Genomic DNA, 21,703 nt, shown 5'->3' on the forward strand with positions numbered 1-21,703 from the left:
TCCGTCTTTAGCTCGCAGATCCTGTCGTCTATCCTGTTTTTCCGCCACACATCCGTGTCTATGAACTGGTCTGCAATCCGATGGAGCAATTCCGAGGTTTTTCTGACATTGCGGAGTGGAGTAATGTCGAGGTTTGACTTGAAGCCTAACCCAGTCTAGCAGCCGGGGTCTTGAGTGCTGATCCTGCCGGGTCCCAGTCGAACAACAGCGGACTGGTGAGGGCGGCAGGGTCCGGTTCGTGGAACTTTCAACATCTTTTGAACTGCTTTGCTGCCGATCTGCTACCCGGTTTCGTATTGTGGGTGAGGAGACGTGTGACGCCCCAGGCGGTATAGCAGAGGTCCCTGACCCGGAGACCTAGTGTTTGCCTCGCCAATGCCTTTGGGTTGGGGAATCGTCGCGCAAGACACGCACGTTGACGATCTGTCCCTCACGGTTCATCCCTGCTCCACCTAATCCTCCCCCGGGGTGAGCGGGCTCTCCGTGGGGATCACTATGCCTGATGTCGTGCGAGACCTGGCGGGGCGGGCTGAGTGCGGCCAGACACTGCGGTATGTGCTTGCAGCCCTCGAGGCACTTCAAGTTACAATGGAGGCCCGGGTCCGTAAACTGATGTCGGCAGAAGACGGAATTAGGCAATCGGGACCGGACCCTGATTCATCGTACGGGACTCGGCGACCAGCTCCACTCCCGATAGACACCCCAGCGGTGCATTTAGACCCTGTGCACAGAGATGTGTTTACCCCTACGGAAGTGGAACTGATTGATCATGCTGCGACCTGTGTATCAAGTGAATGGTTTGACTTCTTGGTTTCTCTACCAGTGGACCCTTTAACTGCTATCCCCATTCTGGTAACTTGTGGTCGAGACTGTGAACTGAGTTGGATTGTGTCGCACCCCCTTCCCAGCTGGTTCACCAAGATGGCGGAGGAAACAGTGTCGGGCCTGGCAGTCGGGGAGGAGTATCGTCGGAACCGGCCATGTACTTTGGGGTTCGCCATTTATCCTCCATCTTGCAGACTGTATTTCGGCAACTTCTATGCATATTTTGACACTTTGTGGAGAGGGTCCTACTTACCAGAGGGAGACCACCAGTTTAATCGACGGGGACAAGGCTGAGGCTGTTGTTTTGGATTTACTGTTATGGTTTAATTGGTGACGGGATCTGCTTCATTAGGTTATCGGAGACTGGGCGGGGTTTATAGCTTCCTCCAGTGTAATCTTCTCTTATGTTTTGCACGATGGTTTCTACTTTTGAGAGATCCTTTGTTAGGGCGGGGGGGGGAGAGTCCGGGAATGCGTACAATAATGTCCTCCTCCATTCTTACTTTTGGTGTTGGGGTCTAGTAACCTTTTTTATATCTCTTTTTCCTCTCTATATTTCGGGTTTCAGTTATTGGGGTGACAGGCACGCTGCTATGGGGGGGTAGGCCGTAGTCACCTGCAGGGGTGCAGGGTGGGGGGTTGGGGTTGGGGATTTTTTGTTTTGCCTTTATTTGTTTCTATGGCCTTTTCCTCTTTTGCGTTCTTCTCCTATTGCCTTTCTCTCGTTTCTTTATTTTTCGGGTCAGTGATGTGGGTTCACTTTTGTGTTTATTATTGATCCTTCTTAATCTGTGCCAATGTTTCCTATAGTACTATCTGTATCGAAGGGCGGGCGCTTAATTGGTGCGAATTGTGACTGTATGCCTGCTTATCCTGACTCATATGCTTTAGCGTCACTATTCTAATTGCGATCGTTCTAACTGTGGTTGTCTTCCTACCTTGCCCGCCCTTAGTGTGATGTTGTATTATTGTACGGCACCTGATCCTTCATTTTCATATTATAAAATGGAGCCTTTTTAATCCTGTACTTTGGTTGGTACGCTCAATAACACGTTCTTAACCGAATCTATGGTGCTTCCGACCCATGGGCTGCTGAGTTGTGTCATAACTGACTCGCTGTTGTGGAAACTGATTAGCGGCCGGCCCTGGAGGTTGTAGGCCCATACTTGTAATCGTTTGAAGTAACAATAAAGGTTTTCCAAAAAAAAAATGTGTTTATTGTTTTTTTCTTTTATCAATACAAATCTCACAATGCCCAATCGCATGTACACAGTGCAGAAGAGAAGACTCAATTTAAAATTCCTATACACATGGAACATTTAGTTTACCGCTTACAGTTTTCATTCGGCATATTGGGCATAGTGGGATATTAAGAAACAGGGAGTTAAAACTATGTATAAGATTGTTACGATCAACAGGGTAGGGGGTTAACTGCCACTCAATGCTGTGTGTCACTGCCCTCCAGTGTTACATGTCACCTCTGCGCCTGCGCAGTCTATGTGTTAGAATTGTGTGGTGCCTGTCCATATTCTGTAGGGAATTATATGGTGACCTGGGTGTGCATGTGAGGTGCATGCCATTTAGGGCGCTTTGTAGATTTATGTGTTGGTGTTCGCCCACTCAGCATCAGTTATTTGCCCTCGTGTCTAATCTACCTCTTGGGGGGCTGTCTGGGGTTCCTCATGTCCCCACCAGGATTAGCGGAGATCTTGAAGTATCGCATCCCAAGCTGCTGCTGACAGCTGCGCCTGTATTGTAGCCCCACTGAGGGCCCTATTTATGAGGCCTTGCGTTAGTTTTGCGCTTCCGTTGCGTCACTTTTTGTGAAGCATCAGCGGCGTAAAACATGCCTCCTGTTGCACCCTATTTACAAAGTGACGCATCTAAGCAGATGCGTCACTTTGTAAACCCCTGCGCTACATTATACCTGCATCAGGTATAATGTATGCAGGGTGGGCATTCCCATGTAAGTAAGCCAGGTAGAAGTGACGCAGTGAAATCTACCAGATTTCACCACACCACTTCTATGGTGCAAATGCGTCAATATCTTATGCCTGCCTAAGACTAACGCAAGCCTTTTCACATGGGGCTTGGCCCATGTGAAGGACACATTGCTGGAGTTGCGTCACTTTTGTGACACACTCCAGCAATGCGTCACTTTTTGCACCGTACAGATACATCAGAAATACTGACGTATCTGTAACTCCTTGCGACATGATGCGTCATACAGTAAATATGATGCATCAATCATGTCACAAGGAGGGCGCACTGAGAAGTGACGCATCGCTGCTTTCACGCAGCGATGCGTCACTTCTCATGAATGAGGCCCTATGTCTTCAAGTCTCAGTGCCACTCTTTCCGCCTGGTCCCAGCACAACAAGGATTGGTACCAGACTGCATGTGGCGGGGGTTCTGAAGATTTCCAGCACCTGGTGATGAGACTATTGGCCCCAATGAGTCCTAGATCTATAAAGACAGCACCGACACAATAAGAGGACTGCCAGCCTTTGCTTCCTGAAATGAACTCAGTGAAAGCAGGTTTGGAATATGTCTTCCCTGCTCCTGCCAAGCATTAAATGGTAAGCCATAGTTCCTGACAAGCCTCCTGACATTTTCCTGATGACAGATAGTAGTGTGAGCTGCAGTATAGTGGGATTCCTGCCTAGGTTCAAAGTCCCCATGCTCCCGTCGTCAAGTAGCTTGAGTTTTACTTGCATGGTACACAAAAGGATAGATCAGTGTATAACTTTTTCACACTATTTTTTCTGTGTCTCATCATGTCCAGCCGGCCTTCTACAAGTGTCAAGTTCCAGGTGGGTCCCAGGCGGGTGGTAGGGTAGGTAGCACCTCATTCATCACAACATTGCTTTGAGCCCAGTACAATGCTTCTCTATCTTGTATTCTGTAAAAAGGGAGTAAGTGGGAGTACAACACTAGGCTGCATTCCTGAAAGGAAGTGGTTTCAATATTATTAGGTGAACAAAGTCAAATACAAAGGCAAAATGCCACTCAACTGTCCAAAGAGTAGGAGTGGGAAACTAAAGGGCTCTCTCAGTAGTTTAAAGGGTATTTGTTGATTTACTTCAAGAAGTCTCACACTCCAATGGCATCAACTTAATGGCCTAGATAATTGAAGTGAGAATGCAGATGGCAGGATTGGACACTTCAACCCTTGGAGTGAAGTTGGCTTGGGGATTCGTGACTACTAAAGTTTGCATGGCTACGAACAGTCTGGAATTAAAAGTCAAAACACATACTGCTCTGGGGGAGAGGTGTTTAAGAATCTTTATTTCAAATAATTGATTACATAGATTTGTTGGTGTAAAGAAAACTTTGAACATGCATACAGCTTGCCTTTAGTTCTGACACCAAATGTACTTTTTCCCCAGCTACAATAACAGAAAGGTTTGTACTGTGCTAATGAGACAAATAGAAGCATTACCCTACTCCATGTAGTAAGATATGGTTGTTTTACTGTGATTTAATCTGTCGCTTATGTATTTAAACTGTCATGTGAGAGCGGATGCTGGCAAGCTCATATCTTTAAAACTCCTATCAATAGTTCTTCTGTTTGTGTTAGATGAAGAGGTGCAACAGAAATAAGTTTTAGGGTCAAGCATTTAGAGAAACAAGACTAAGGACTGGGTGTTTGTTGTATTTACCTTAGTTTGATACATAACATATGATGTGGCACCGAAATCTACACGTTACATGTTTTCTGGGCATTTTCTGCCACTATAATTCACCTGTTTTTTTCCTGACAAAAATGCCATGGGGCTATTCTGTGGGTTTTATAATTATAGCACAAATCAAAATTCTGATCCCTACAAACACACTCCTGTTTAAAGATTATGCTTTACACTCCACAGAGTTACCACGAAATGCATGTTATCTGTGATTTCTAAAATTTGTTTTGAACATCTAAGGCTAAATCAAAGCCCATCGTTCTTATATAAGATTTAATTAGCACATTTTTCCAGGATTGGCTCCAGGGTTGGCTCAGTAAGGGCCTGATATACAAAGCACTGTTTCCAAACCAGTAGGTGCTATTTTCACACTGACTGGTTTGAGAACGGGGCTGCATTTTGTAATGCAATTGATGTACTAATCAGTTGCATCATAAAATGTACATTCGCATGAAGTAGCAAAATCCCCTATCACATCAGTATTCATGAGAAAGAAGGCATTTTCCTATTCCTTGTGTATGCCTGTGGACAAAGACTTGAGGATTGTGAGGAACACCAGACCACCTTCTCTGGATGTAAAAAGTTTTCGGTTGAAGCCTACCAGCTGTGAAAGACTTCATGGGGGCATTCTGAAAGCTTCACAGGGAATGTATTCCGCCCATTGCTTACCATTGGCTTTGTGTTCTTTAACTCACAGTTGCTTGCTTTTTATTTGCTGGCTTTATTTCTTTAAGGCTGTCCAGCATGTTTATTTATTTATTTAATTTGTATAGCGCGTTATAACCACCGGGGTCTCTAAGCGCTGTTTGTCCAGAATTACGTAGTGGAGGTTCAGCCTTTACTTGATATTACCACAGCGCCTACAGGCTACACCATGCTTGCCTAAACAGAGTAGTTTTTAATTTTTTCCTGAAGGATAGCATGTCTTTGTCCTCCCTGTGGAGTATAGCCTGTTTTCCACTTCTGTGACTGCTTTCTTATATCCTTCCATGAGTGCTAGCTTTCTGGGAGCTATTTTATTCTTTTTCGTGAGGCACTCCACAGAGAACATGTGTTTTCAGGGGTCTCCCTTGTATGCTAGTTCAGGAACACTAAACGTGCTGTATTTCTTTGAAGCGGTTTCCTGCCACCTTTCTGCTTGACTGTTTTTGCTTATCTTTGCCACTTTGATCATCAATCTTGCATGCCTGTGAGGAACAATGTTCTGTCTACATGCTTGTTTGTTTTGGTCAGTGCTCTTTAGTAACAGCATAACTTAAAATTCACTTCCTCAATTTTATGGGGAGGTGAGGTGGTGCTGAAACATCCCCAAAATAACCATGCTAAATTTCAGAAATGAATGAGCAATAAACAGGCCTTTATATTGTGTTTTTATCTTGTCCCATTTGCTGTGCATCTAAAGACAGAGGTCAAATGTTAGGCTCCCGTCTTCCAGAGAGCCTGGTGTTGACTTTTCTTTCTTTGACTGCAAAGTGAGAGGATTTATTTTACATTCTTGCTAGGTAAAGGAATGTGCAAAAGGCTGTAGGATGTTATTTTTTTCTGGCACACAACATATTGCAAATGCCTGTAAATGAACTGCACAAATATTTCTGAATACATCAGAATTAGGCAAGCACAAATGAAGAAATTGTTTTGAGATCGAGTGTGGGCAGCTTTGCTGTATTTGGGTATGGACTTGAAGCTCCACCCACTCTCCACCCATATTATTCATTGGCTTATGTCATTGTCCTTTGTAAATGCTGGCTTCCAATTCATTAATAGGCTTGTTAGTCCCTCCTTAGTACCACCTTGTCTTCATTTGTAACCTCCCATGAGGACTGACCATTCACTTCTGTTGTTACACAGTATGTCTTATTTAATTTCTAAGCGATACAAAGGGGGATGATGGACGGAGCGTTTGAGCAAATCAAACACTCACCCCCAGTCAACTGATCTGGGTTTAACCATCACCATTCTTTAGCTCACTCGGCCACCCCAGTTCAGACATGGCTATATGCAAATCAGTCTGACCCTGTGCCTCATGGGAACAGTCCAGCCCGAACTGCCAAGCCATGTCTTCCCTGGACCGGAAACAAGCATCAAGGGACCGTTTTCGGATTCATAATCCTCATCAGCCAGGCTATCTTGAATCCAGTGGCCAAGTGAGCAAGGGACTCACGTCTGAGCATACCCTGCCACACTTAGGGCGAACAAAGCGATACAAAAGGGGATGATGGACGGAGCGTTTGAGCAAATCAAACACTCACCCCCAGTCAACTGATCTGGGTTTAATCCATCACCATTCTTTAGCTCACTCGGCCACCCCAGTTCAGACATGGCTATATGCAAATCAGTCTGACCCTGTGCCTCATGGGAACAGTCCAGCCCGCACTGCCAAGCCATGTCTTCCCTGGACCGGAAACAAGCATCCTGGGACCGGTTTCGGATTCATAATCCTCATCAGCCAGGCTATCTTGAATCCAGTGGCCAAGTGAGCAAGGGACTCACGTCTGAGCATACCCTGCCACACTTAGGGCGAACAAAGCGATACAAAAGGGGATGATGGACGGAGCGTTTGAGCAAATCAAACACTCACCCCCAGTCAACTGATCTGGGTTTAATCCATCACCATTCTTTAGCTCACTCGGCCACCCCAGTTCAGACATGGCTATATGCAAATCAGTCTGACCCTGTGCCTCATGGGAACAGTCCAGCCCGAACTGCCAAGCCATGTCTTCCCTGGACCGGAAACAAGCATCCTGGGACCGGTTTCGGATTCATAATCCTCATCAGCCAGGCTATCTTGAATCCAGTTGCCAAGTGAGCAAGGGACTCACGTCTGAGCATACCCTGCCACACTTAGGGCGAACAACAGATCAGTTGACTGGGGGTGAGTATTTGATTTGCTCAAACGCTCCGTCCATCATCCCCTTTTGTATCGCTTTGTTCGCCCTAAGTGTGGCAGGGTATGCTCAGACGTGAGTCTCTTGCTCCCTTGGCCACTGGATTCAAGATAGCCTGGCTGATGAGGATTATGAATCCAAAACCGGTCCCAGTATGCTTGTTTCCGGTCCAAGGAAGACATGGCATGGCAGTTCGGGCTGGACTGTTCCCATGAGGCACAGGGTCAGACTGATTTGTATATTGCCATGTCTGAACTGGGGTGGCCGAGTGAGCTAAAGAATGGTGATGGATTAAACCCAGATCAGTTGACTGGGGGTGAGTGTTTGATTTGCTTAAACGCTCCGTCCATCATCCCCTTTTGTATCGCTTTGTTCGCCCTAAGTGTGGCAGGGTATGCTCAGACGTGAGTCCCTTGCTCACTTGGCCACTGGATTCAAGATAGCCTGGCTGATGAGGATTATGAATCCGAAACCGGTCCCAGGATGCTTGTTTCCGGTCCAAGGAAGACATGGCTTGGCAGTTCGGGCTGGACTGTTCCCATGAGGCACAGGGTCAGACTGATTTGCATATTGCCATGTCTGAACTGGGGTGGCCGAGTGAGCTAAAGAATGGTGATGGATTAAACCCAGATCAGTTGACTGGGGGTGAGTGTTTGATTTGCTCAAACGCTCCGTCCATCATCCCCTTTTGTATCGCTTTATTTAATCTCTAAGCACTATTTTCTTTAATGAGTTTCTCCTACTGCAGACACACCATGCTTTCCTGCAACATTCAGCACACCATGCGCGCTTTCACTTACAAATCAGCCTGTGACAATGGCGGTTGCTTCTTGGAAATGTAGAAGATCTGGCAATTACACAAGTTTGAGCTATTAGCATTGTAAATGACAATGCCTTTTATTTATGTGTTAATTATTAAAGCAGATAAATAAAAGGCACTGTTATTTACAATGTGAATAGCTTAAACACTTGCAAAAGCGAGACCTATTGCATTGCAAATGCTTGTTATAGTTAGTAATACAATAAGTGTGGTGGAAACAAATATTTGAATAGGATCAAAACAAATCAATACACTAGGTGAAGCCAATTTCCACAAATTATAGTTTGTGCACTGTACAGTAGTGTTATCAGTTAAACTGTATGTCGTGCAAATGTAGTGGTCATTTCAATTGAAAATGTGTTCCTGTTATGGTAGTGCGGTACCGCACAATGCATACTCCACTTTATGCAAATTCACTCTACAACACTCTACTCCACTGTACAAGGCTCAACGCCACTCCACTCTACGACACTATTCTTCACTTTATGCCACTCCATGCCCCTCCACTTTGACATTCTACTTCACTCTATGCCACTCTAGGCCACTTCACTGTACGCTACTCCATCTATGCCACTCCACTCTATGGCACTCTATGCACTCTATGCCACCCCACTCTACAACACACTACTCCCCTCTATGCCACTCTACTCCATGCCACTCTACTCCACAATACTCCACTCTACCACTCCACACCACTACTCTCTATGTTGCTACACTGAGTGACCCTTTACTCCACTCCTCACAACTCCACTCTATGCCACTTTGCCACTCCACTCTACACTTTTCCATTTCACACTATGCTACTCCATTCTACTCCACTCTATGCCACTCCACGTCACTCCACTCTAACACTTTACTCCACTCTACACCAATCGACAACACTCTTTTCCACTGTACAACACTCTATGCCACTCCAGTCTATCCCGCTCCCCACTATGCCGCTCCAGTCTACTCCACACTACTCTATGCTACTATATGCCACTCCACGACACACCACTCTAAGATAATGTACTCCTCTCTACTCCACTCCACTCTATGCAAACTCCACAACACTATACTTCACTTTATGACACTCTATGCTACTCCATTCTATGGCACTCTACGCCACTCTACTCTATGACACTCTAGGCCACTCCATGCCACTTTACTCTACTCTGTGCCACTCCGCTTTACACCACTCCACTATAGGACACTGTACTCCCCGCTACACACCTCCACTCTACGTCACTCTATGGCTCTCTACTCCACTCTATGACACTCCACTCTATGACACTCTACTCCACTCTTTTCCACTCTATGCCACTCCACGCCACTTCACTCTCAGACACTCCACACCAGTTCACTCTGACACTCCAGGCAATTTCACTCTATGTCACTCCATACCACATCACTCTACAACACTCCACTCTACGACACTCTACTCCCCTCTATGACACTCCATACAATGCAGCTTCAAGCCATTTTACTCCATATTGCGCCACTCCACTCAGTGCCACTCCACTCTACTCCACTCCAAACTACTCTACAACACTCTACCACTTCATGCCACTAATCCACTTAATACCACTCCACCCTACAATATTCTGCTACATGGCAATCACTCCACTCTACAACAATCCACTCTACACCACTCTACTGCACTCTATGTCACTCCACTCTACAATATTCTACTGTGTGACACTCCACTTTATGCCACTCCACTATATGCCACTTCACTTGACTCCACTCTATGCCACTCCACTCTGCATCACTCAACTGAATGTCACTCCACTCTCCCATACTCTCGGACACTCCATGCCACTCCCCTCTATCATACTCTGCAACAATCCATGCCTCTCCACTCTACACCCCTCCAATCTATGCCCCTTCAATCTACAACACTCTACTCCACTCAACGCCTCTCTACACCACGTGCCTCCACTCTTTGCCACTCCACTATATGCCACTCCACTCAAAAACACTTCACATTACTGCACTCCACTCTATCACATTCTACTACATTCTATGCCAGTCCACTCTACGACAATCTACTCCAACCACTCTATGACACTATACTCCAATGTATTCCACTCTACGCCAATGTATTCCACTCTATGCCACTCCACTCTACGACACTACTTCACTCTACAACACTCCACTGTATGGCACTCCACGCCGTTCCACTCTACCTCACTCTGTGATACTTTATGCCACTCCATTCTACTCCACTCCAATCTACACCTTTGTACTCCACACTATGCCACTTCACTCCACCTTACCCAACTCCACTCTACGACACTCCATGCCACTGCTCTCCACTCTATCGCACTCTATTGCACTCTATGCCACTCCACTCTGCGATATTCCATTCCAGCCCTCAACGACACTCCACTCTATATCACTGTACTCCACTCTTCGCCACCCCACTCAACTCCACACTGTGACACTATTTCACTCTACAACACTCCACTCTACGCCACTGCACAATACTCCACTCCACTCTACGCCTTTCCACTCAATAGCATTGTACACCCCTCCACTCTACGACACTCTACACCACTCTATGCCACTTCACTCTACATCACTCCTCTCTACACCGCTTTAAGCCACTCCACACTGCTCCACTTTATGGCACTCCACCCTACAATACCCATACAACGCCACTTTCCTCTATGCCACTAACTTTTAGCTAGGGCTGGGCGTAGTTCGCGAAGTATCGCAACGCGACGCTATGCAAAGTGCACTTCACACTACGCAAGCTACGCGTAGCACTACTCGAACTTCGTAGTAGCCTGTTCGCACGGTGCAAGATGCCGTTTTTAATGATTGCACAGTGCGGACAAGCATCTGGCACTGTGCAATCATTTAAAACAGCATCTTGCACCGTGCGAGCTGTAGTTTTCGGCAGCTCGAGTAGATTTTTACTCGAGCGGCAACTTTCTCAACGCGGACTGGTAGTTTCTCATCACGAGCAGGCGCGAACATACGCAACCACTCGCAAAGAGAAACCTGACCTCCCCGCGTTGAGAAGCTCTCCGGGAGGTTTATTTTCCACGCTCACGATCAGCAACTTGATGTTGCTGATCGCGAACGAGGAAAAAGTCTCGCCGGGATGTCATTTTGCTTGCTTGCGGTCGCTAACTTGACGTTGAGGACCACAAGCAAGCAAAAAATGACCGCGGCACTACGCTACGTGCGTTTGCACTGTGCTACGTACAATTCGTGTAGTGCGAAGTAGCAGAAACTACGCAAGCGTAGCGTAGTGCTTTGTCCAGGGTTACTTTTAACAATGCTGAACAGCAGCCATGCTGGTCTACAACATGAGTAAAACACATTGCCAAAGCCAATAGCTCTCACGTAGGCAAGACCTAAAGGCTTTGCCAATGCTAATTTTAAAATCTGTCCTTATCCCTTCAAGGGACAGGGACTGCTTAAAAAAAAATTACATACAGGAAGTTACATAGGAGGGAGCATGCAGTGGACCACGGTCTTCTCCCACGAGGCTTCCTTCCAGGGTTCACAAGGTGGACGGTATCTCACACTGACAGTTTCCACTTTGCTGATGAGTCACTACCTCTAAGGATTGGTAACTGAATGATAGTTTGCAATGCCAAAACCCGTCACAAATCCCTGCATTCTGAATCCCTACTACTTGCAATTCAGAATGAGTCACAAAAGGCACTTAGCCAGTTGGAAAGGCTTTGAACATACATTTAGTGGATTGCAACACGCTCTTATGAGGTTGAAAACTCTATGGTGTCGGGAATCACAGACTATCTGACCCGGAAGAGTTTCGTACATCGAGCCCTAAATTACTCTGAAATATTAGATAATGATTCATACAACCATCAGTTATAAGTCAACTTTGTGAATTTTTCCCCCAAAAAATAATCGTTTCTGTTTGTGGTTTGAGTTCAACCCCACAATGTAGCTGACCAAAAGAAGGTTAGCTTGTATGTCTACATCATCTAAAAAAAATAACAGATGTGTCAGTCACAGCCTATCTTATTTGCAAAACACGTTTGTATGGTACTTTGTCATCGCGAGCGGTCGCGAGCATACGCGACCACTCGCAATGAGAAACCTGACCTCCCCGCGTTGAGAATCTAACCGGGAGGTTTATTTTCAACGCTCGCGATCGGCAACTTGATGTTGCTGATCGCGAACGAGGAACAAGTCTCGCCGGGATGTCATTTTGCTTACTCGCGGTCGCCAACTTGACGTTGAGGACCGCGAGCAAGCAAAAAATGACCACGGCGCTACGCTACGCGTGTTTGCACTGTGCTACGTGCAATTAGTGTAGTGCGAAGTAGCGGAAACTTCGCAAACTACGCGAGCATAGCGTAGTGCTTTGCCCAGGGTTACTTTTAACAATTTTGAACAGCAGCCATGCTGGTCTACAACATGAGTGAAACACATTGCCAAAGCCAATAGCTCTCACGTAGGCAAGACCTAAAGGCTTTGCAAATGCTGATTCTTAAATCTGTCCTTATCCCTTAAAGGGACAGGGACTGCTTAAAAAAAATTGCATCCAGGAAGTTACATAATAGGGAGCATGCAGTGGACCACAGTCTTCACCCACGAGGCTTCCTGCCAGGGTTCACAAGGTGGACGGTATCTCACAGGGACAGTTCCCACTTTGTTGATGAGTCACTACCTTTGAGGATTGTTAACTGAATGATAGTTTGCAACGCCAAAACCAGTCACAAATCCCTGCATTCTGAATCATTACTACTTGCAATTCAGAATGAGTCACAAAAGGCACATAGCGAGTTTGAAAGGCTTTGAACATACATTTAGTAGATTGCAACACACTCTTATGAGGTTGAAAACTCTATGGTGTCGGGAATCGCAGACTATCTGACCGCAGAAAAGTTTCGTACATCGAGCCCTAAATTACTCTGAAATTTTAAATAATGATTTATACAACCATCAGTTATAAGTAAAGTTTGTAAATTTTCCTCCCAAAAAATAATCATTTCTGTTTGTGGTTTGAGTTCAACCCCACAATGTGGCTGACCAAAAGAAGGTTAGATTGTATGTCTACATCATCTAAAAAAATAACAGATATGTCAGTCACAGCCTGTCTTATTCGCAAAACACGTTTGTATGGTTACTCCATCTTATATCTTCCTTTCTTCTACTTTGCTGCTGGAGTATAACCAACATGTGTTGCTTCTTCCACCTTTTTCTTTAGCCCACAAAATGTTCCTATCACCATAAGCTACTTTTTTAAATACACATGTATTCTTACCCTCACTCATTGGTGGTCTCACTTCTTCTCCACGGACAGATGTCCATGTTCTCGTGCGCCACTGGTTATCCATTGAATATTGTCTTTTCAAGAGCCCACTCTCAATTGTCTGGTTTACAATTATTTTACAACTGCATATTTTCCGTTTCGAATGCCCTCCTTGTTATAATTTGCACATCTAACCATGCTTCCCTAAAAGATCTCATGTCTATTTGCAAAGGCGTAATTTCTATTCTCGTGAAACTCTGAACCCCACAATGTATAGCGCTTTAACGCCATTGGGCCACGTTCGCGCTATATAACCGCATAAAAAATAACAACAAGTATGCAACGGATGGTAACTTGAGAGCCATGTGAAGGTTTTGAAGCATTGCAGTGGCAAGCTGGCTACTGAACTTCGAAAGTATTACAAGGAAGGACGCAGCCAGGCCCGGGGCTGTTCACGTGGGTGCAGAGGGAGGGGGTGGGCTGCCTGCTGGGAGAAGCTGGGCTGCCTTGAAGGGACAGGGGCAAGTGTGAAGTCACAAAACAAGTGAAAGCGGGATGTAAGTAGGGGGGAGGAGAAGTCTGGGCAGGCAGGATGACTCAGGGGAGGGGGCGGAGCGGGGCAGAGCGGCATGTGGGTGTGAACAAGCCGGGCCTTTGAAGTGAAGCTAAGCTTCACTTCAAAGGTGTCGGAGGAATGCGGGCGGCTGTGCACGCGCTTTTAAGCTCAATGCACATGCGCATTGAGCTTAAAAGTCACGGGCACTGCAAGGAATCGCCACGATTCCTTGCAAGTTAGATAAAGTGTGGATGAGCCCCTATAGTCTCGCTTGCTCGATGCGCATGCGCATCGACAGGCGAGACCTAAAAATTACTGTTACGTGGCACCTGAGGTATATAGCAGAGCAGCCAACTAAATTTTGTTTGCTGACAGTGTATATGTTTTTCTTCCACTAGATGTCACCGTCGTTCTATCTTTTGGAGATAACGCAATATTTACAAAAGGGTGAACAGCGAGAACAAAATCTGTGCCTCTCTTGCCCACTTATGTTTCGACTGTGAATTGTAATAATTCATCAGCAAGAAGTGTTATGCTAGCCTACCTAGTTTGCAAAGTAGGTAGTCGCAAAGCTAGAATAATAGTTTATTCGGCTTTTAATTCATTATAATGAATGTTTCATCCAAAACGTAGTAGATACATAATTTCGGTTATGTTGGCAGAAAAGAGGAGATACTGAATGGCTAACCATGCAATATGTTACAATAGCACAATCGATGGGTTCTAGTGACATTAGAAACCTAGATGCCGAGCGGTTTGTAGAAAGTGACAAAAGGGAGACGAAGCACAGTGCATGGTATACCAGCACACAATTTCCCAAATGCACTGTGGTAAATGTAGTGCATGGTAACACTTCAGTTTGAAAGTCCTTAGTATTCGCCATTTTTGGTGCAGCCAGTGCTGTGTATCTATAGGTAAGTGTTTTAGGATATTTGTCCTTCTTCAATAGAGAGTAATACTTTAAATGTGTGGGGGCTGGCAATGCTGTGCACAGTCTTCTTAGGTTTCTGTACCAATCCTTGATTCGGATGCATTCCACTGAGCTCATCGGCCCAATAAATCAACAAGGGCTGATCACAAAAGTGGAAGAAGGAGCACACTGCCTGGAATGTCAGCACACAATTCATCCATGTGCACTGTGATAAATGCAGTGCATAACAACCCTCACTTTAGTTGCAAGTCTTTAGTATTCGTATTGTCGATGAAGCTAGTTTTGTGTATCTCTAGACATGTGTTTCAGGATATTTGTCCTTCTTCTCTAGAGGGTGACTCTTTAAATTTGGGGCTGGTGGCACTGATCATACATACACCTCAATCCCCTTTCCCATGAGTAAGTTTCACCCCCTGGTCCGATGACGATAGCACGTAACAATCCCAAGAGGGACCAGGAAACTCAACCGGGCTCAGGGGCACCAAGTCGCAAGAGTTAAGGAACTGCAAAGAAACTGAAGTTGAGGAATTCTGGTAAGAAGTTTAATTTGGCAAATACAAATAACACAGCTGAGCTTGCTCAAAGACAACATTATAGCTGGAAGACCTGGGAAGCATTGAATACTAGTCTGTGGAGTGTGACTGTGTAGGAAGAGAGCCTTGAGGGGCAGAGGGAAAATAAAGCCAATCAGCATAGCAAGTTCACGAGGGCAACCCTTGAGGGGAAGCATAAAAATGATCAGCACCTGAACATTTTTGTTGAGCAATTCTCATGGTTCCCATAGGTGTTCATCATTGGGCTCTCGCACCTTTGTTGTTTTACCCTTCCAGCTCTCTCTTGCATTTCCCTTCCATTACACTTTTTGCCACTGTACCCCTTATCTTTACATGCTGTCTCTTCCATCCCTTAAGCTTCCATTATATAATCCTCTCTGCACCCCTCCACCTCCTAGAATAACTCCCTCTCCACCTGGCTTACTTGTGAGGGAGCATGCATGAATGCCTTCACCAGTCTAGAGACAGGCATGAAGGCCAGCTCCCAAGGTCTATCAGGTTCCCTTCCAAGCAACTGAGTATAGAGCTGATCTCTTCTTATTCTAGAATCTAGGCTAGAGACAATCTCAAATTGCCACCTTATTTTGATTGCTGGGGTGGATACTTTATTTCCTTTTCTTTACCTGGTTTGATCTTGGAAATATGAAGGACAAGGTACATCTCCCATGAGAGGGGTCACTTGAGTCTAACTGCTGCAACCCCACAAATAAAGGGGAGAACTTCGGATCTGAATCGGCACTGCTCCTATCTACTGAAACTATCCTTAGACATGTAGATGCGGGACAGACGGTTGGTCTAGTCCTTTTAGATCTCAGTGCCGCATTTGACACTGTTGCCCATCATACGCTACTTCAGCGCCTTAGGGAAGGAGGCATGGCTGGTAGGGAGATGAGATGGTTAAGTTCCTTCCTACTTGACCGCAGTTTTCAGGTGTCGCAGAAACCTTTCCTCTCCAAAAGCATCAAGCTGGACCAAGGGGTCCCTCAGGGCTCCATACGTAGCCCGACTCTCTTTAATCTCTACATTACCCCCCTGGCAGAGATGGTAGGGAAGTTTGGAGTCAGTGTGGTGTCATACGCTGACGACACACAACTTGTGGTGACTCTTACTCAAGACTCTGAGGAGCCAGCCATACATTTCTCAACGTCTCTTCAAGAATTGGCGCCATGGATGGCCTTTAATTGCCTTAAACTTAATGGCAATAAAACAGAGGTTCTAGTGATAGGTAAGGCTCCCTCAATTTGGTCCTCTGCATGGTGGCCTCAGACGCTGGGTCCAACCCCATCTTCTAAGAATCAGGTAAAGAACCTGGGGATGTGGCTGGATACCAAACCTTCTTCTGAAACTCATACCAGGCGAGTGACGGAAAACTGTTTTGGGGTCCTGCGCAGTCTCCGGAAGACCTTTAGATGTACAACCCTGTGTCAGCGAGGAAAACAATGGTCCACGCCCTTGTGACATCTCATTCGGACTACGGGTATGTTCTTTACCTAGGAGCAAATACTAAATGTGTTCAGAGACTCCAGCGTATCCAGAATTCGGCTGCGCGTCTCGTCCTAATGCTTCCGAGGGGAGCCTCATTCAGTAAGGCCCTGGCTTCCCTGCATTGGCTCCAGGTGAGGGAACGTGTTCTTTTTAAAGCTATGTGTGTTAGTCACCACATTCTGCAGAAGAAGGACCCCGCCTATCCGCATGACCTTCTCACCCCGTATGTCCCCATTTGGGGTTTAAGATCTAGTGGGACTGGTCAGGTCAGCATTCCGACCATCAGAAGAGCTAGGATGGGCGGGCGCTCCTTTAGCTTCTTAGTGGCCACACACTGGAATAAACTTCCGATAGGGCTCCGGCTGGAATCATCGGAGACTATTTTCCAGAGAAAGCTCAAGACATGGCTTTTCCCATCTGGTAACTCTCCTGTTTGACAACTTTCTGCCTTACCTTACTGCCTGGAACGGGCTCTTGTCACAGCGCGGGGACACACTAGCTAGTGTAGCCATGCGCTTTATAAATTTGTTTATTATTATAATTAAATGTGCTATACAAAGTCAGACCAAGTCCCTACATTTATAGGAGCATGAAGGAATTCGGTATCTGTCTGAAACTTTCTTGTAAAAGAACTTGCCTACCAATACATTTCGGATGACTGATTTGTGGATCTAGGATAAGGGTTGAAGCAACTCTTGTACAAAGAATGCACTGCTAAGGAAAAATAACATGCCATATCTTGGATCGAAATCCATAAGTACAGAAGAAAGAAGGGTGTCCCAGGAAGCTATATAAGGAATTGTCATATACAGACTCAACTAGATGAGACCAAGACACCCATTTTTCTTGATGTTCTCATATATTGCACCGTAGATATTGTTCAAGTTTGGTTGACCCTCTCCGCCTGCCCATCCATCTGTGGATGGTAACTGGATGACTTGAAGTTGATGGTGCCAAGTTGCTCTAATAAACTATCCCAAAAGCATGACATTAACTGAGTTCTTCTGTCTGTTACTATTATCTCTGGCAGCCCACAAAATGTGACTATTTCCTTAACAAAATGTTGATCCAATTCTGTAGTTGTCAGCGATTTCAACAAAGGAACAAGATGTGCTAGTTATGTGAAATATTGTACACTTACCCACTGTACTGTACAACCTTGGGAGCCGAGGAATTTCACTGTACAACTTTGAGAGCAGAGGAGTTCTACAATAAAGAACATGGGACAATGGTTGTTTGGACTTTGACAAAGGTTGTAACATCCCTAAAGCTTTCCTGTAAGAAACCTTATTTTGGCTACAAATGGTGCAATTGGAAACATATTCAGTCACAAACTTCTGCATGCCTGGCCCCCAAAGATGTATTGTTACTAGGTCCTGAGTTTTTAATACCTGTATGTCCAGAACAAGTATTAATCCTGCAAAGCTGTAAAAAGGTCTCTTGTATCTTTTTCTCAGGAATTAACACCGTATTCGGAAATAGGAGCCCTTGGTGTTCTTTTCTTCCTCTTTGATCTGCCTGCGTCCATTCCTTGAAATCCACCTAGTCGTGTGCCTTGTTAAAATGTTCAAGATTCATTGCTTCAGATTATCTTGGACTCTGTTAAGAAGCCATAGTAGATGGGCATCTGGTAGAGAGTTTTTTCCCTCAACTGACAGTGCACCTGGTTTCCCTTGTCAAGTACCTGGCCAATAGGTCACAATATATAGAAACTGTGAGAAAATAAAGACCATCTTGCATGTCCTAAATCTGCACATTTCATTGCCTTTAGAAAGCTTACATTCTTGTGGTCATTCCATACAGTTACAGGATGTTCTGACTCCTTCTAATATTGTTTCCAGTAAGCAAACACTTCTTTGATTGCCAGCAGCTCCCTGTTACAGATTGTGTAATTGCACTCAGGTACCTTTGAAGTGCTTGAATAATAGGCCATTTGAACAATTTGTTGAATTTCAGGACATCTTTTGAAATAATATGGTACCAATGGCTAAGAAATATACGTCTGTTTCTACAAAGAAGGGGCCTGGAAATCAATGTATCCAAAACAAAGTTCATGACCTTTAATCAGCACAAAACATTTAGAGGTGGCATATGCATGAACAACCATCCCCGGGAGCAAGTTAGGGATTTTACCTAACTGGGGGTTATCTTGCAAAACGACTTGAGGTGGAATCATCAACTTGATAGGGCCACATTAAAACATTGGCAACCATCAGGAGACCTACACACTGAGTTTAATACCTCCCTCACAAAGCCAGTTAGCCCTGTGCTCCAGATTTACAGTATGAAAGTTGTGAGCTCTGTCCTATATAGGGGAGAGCTCTGGGGGTATGAGAACCTTTCCTATGATATATGAGTTAGGCAGAAAAACACTGGTCGATATTCCCATACTACGCCCAATATTATACTGCCACAGAATTTGGTGCACGCCAGATCTGGCATCCTACGCTGCCGGACTCAATGATCTAATTTAAGCAGATTGCTATCACAAAATTAGATGGTTATGTGAGGTTAGAGCTTCCCTAGTCAGTATCGGCATGGCCGCCTTTTGGGTTAATCCTTCCCACGTATCATTTCCTCCAAAGGAGTTCCTGAAAGAAAAATACTGGAAATCGGTGTTTTCTAATATTCACAGAAACAGTGACACGTCTTCTTTAACTGGAGGATTTTTGGAAGTCAAATTCCGGCCACATCTAGAGCAGTATTGGGATTTAATAACCAAACTGTATGATCGGAAGCTGTACTTCCAATTCAGGGTGGATACACTGCCAATAAGATCATATACAGCAAAATGGGTCTCAACTGGCAACAGCAAGTGTCCCCTGTGTCTGGACCAGCTGGAGACACTGGCACATCTGTTGTTTGTTTATTCAGCATATGCCGCCCCCGTCGCGTGTGGCTCAAGCCAATTTGTAGGTTACTGGACACTAGAAGGTGTACTGATGCACTAAGAATACTGCGCACAGACATATCACTGTGTATTGTTACTGCAATTGCTAAATTCTTGAGCTGGTCGTGGGTCATTAGATTATGTTCACTCCGCGCAAACTGAAGAATGATTAGTGTCACCATGGCGACTGTACATACGAAGTTTCTTACAATCTGGGGCGGCCATCTTGAAGTGGCACTGACTGTCTGTATTAACCCACAACAATCAACCATGACAATCTGTTATCCCCTTCAAGCACCACTTTCCTAACGATTATGGCCATATAAACTATTGCTCACTGATCCGGCTTCTTACGAGTGTGCCCTTCCGAAGCCAACATGATGGGCCCGGGTCTGACCTCCTCTGGGACAAACACTTACACTCTGGTCTACCCCCCAAATCTCTCAAAAACCGCCACAAAAGCCTTCAAACACCTCACCCTGAAAAACCATCCCGAGGCACTGATCTCGAACCTACGTTTCTGTGCGGACAAAGGCACCATCATCAATGACCTCGTTTTCTACTCCAGAAGAATCCCCGCCTGGCGCAATACCTTTTCTCTATTCCTTAATGTACGCTTTTCCAGGAACATTCCCTACGGCACTAAGCTCTCAATAGGGCCCTCAGCAACCCTACGAGCTGACCTCACCATCACCCTCTACAAAAGCGGCATTGTACTGATCCAAGCCTCAACTAAAAACCTCGACAAATTTTCAGATCTTTATTCCACTCTCCGAAACCATGTGCATGACACTGGGACGCCGACCAACATCCGGCCTGACGGTACCCGTCCCCCCTGCCCAAAATAGAACACACTAATCCCCTCACTACTCCTATCAACCTCCCTATCGCCATGGACCAGAGACCCGTGATTTCCCCCTCCATGCTCCTCCCTCGGAATCCACTGTTTCCTTCACAGCACACCTCCACCCCATCAGTCTTCCTACAACCCCCCGAACAAAATAAACCCTGGACCCTCGGTCCCCTCCCCCCAGGCTCCCCATTCGGACTCTAAGACCACCACGTCCTCAGCGACTTTTGCTGTGACAGGTCAAGCCAGCCCTGCTAACACTCAAGTCACCCCTTCTATGACTCCCAACACAGTCCACCCTTGTCCTCCAACACCCCCCCTCCTTAGCGACTTCCTCTGCAGCAGGTCAAGCCAGCCCCGCTAACATTCAAACCTCCCCTTCCATGACTCCTAGCACAATCCACCCTACCACCCAATCCACCATGACTCCTAGCACAATCCACCCTAACTCTCTAACCCCCTCCACATACATCCACTCTCTACACTCCAGAGCCTCCAAAATAATTCAGAGCTTCCACTCCTCCATCCTCGACCTAACAAACCTCCTCCACCTCGCCGAACTCTCCTTCGCAAACCTCATGCCTCAGCTGTCTCCCCTCCCATCCCAGAACTTCACAAACGCCCGCTACCGACATCCTTAAGGCATCTTTGCCCTCACAAGCACACTAGCTGTCTATCGGAGGAGGAAATCCTTGACCTCGCCCGCTCCTACAACTTTTGCCTCTTCACAACCAATTCCCTCAACCTCACTGAAAAGGAAATCCAGGATATTCTCAAGGACCTCAATGCAGCCCCTATCTCTCCCTGTCCACCAGATGCGAGTGCCGCACACCCCATCTGCACAGTCGCTATCGACCGACACAGATCGGCCCCCCTCTGTAATAGAAGGGCGGTCAGAAGCAATCTTGCACCCGTACCACTGTCTGCCCCGATTCCCACTACCACCTCCCTCCCTGGTCTGACGGGTCTCTTAATCAACTGCCGCTCTGCAGTAAAGCAT

General features: G+C 45.9%; 1 long non-coding RNA gene across 1 annotated transcript in view; it reads right to left on the reverse strand.

The window, feature by feature from the left end:
- LOC144782697 (uncharacterized) overlaps positions 1 to 13,565 on the reverse strand; it is a 61,450-nt gene extending 47,885 nt beyond the window's left edge. Inside the window, exon 1 of the long non-coding RNA XR_013601212.1 lies at positions 13,450 to 13,565. This is a non-coding gene — a long non-coding RNA (uncharacterized LOC144782697). The remainder of the gene's footprint in view (positions 1 to 13,449) is intronic.
- Positions 13,566 to 21,703: the final 8,138 nt, after the last annotated feature.

This window comes from Lissotriton helveticus, chromosome 9 (genome assembly GCF_964261635.1).
Source record: "Lissotriton helveticus chromosome 9, aLisHel1.1, whole genome shotgun sequence".
In the NCBI taxonomy this organism is placed as follows: Eukaryota; Metazoa; Chordata; class Amphibia; order Caudata; family Salamandridae; genus Lissotriton; species Lissotriton helveticus.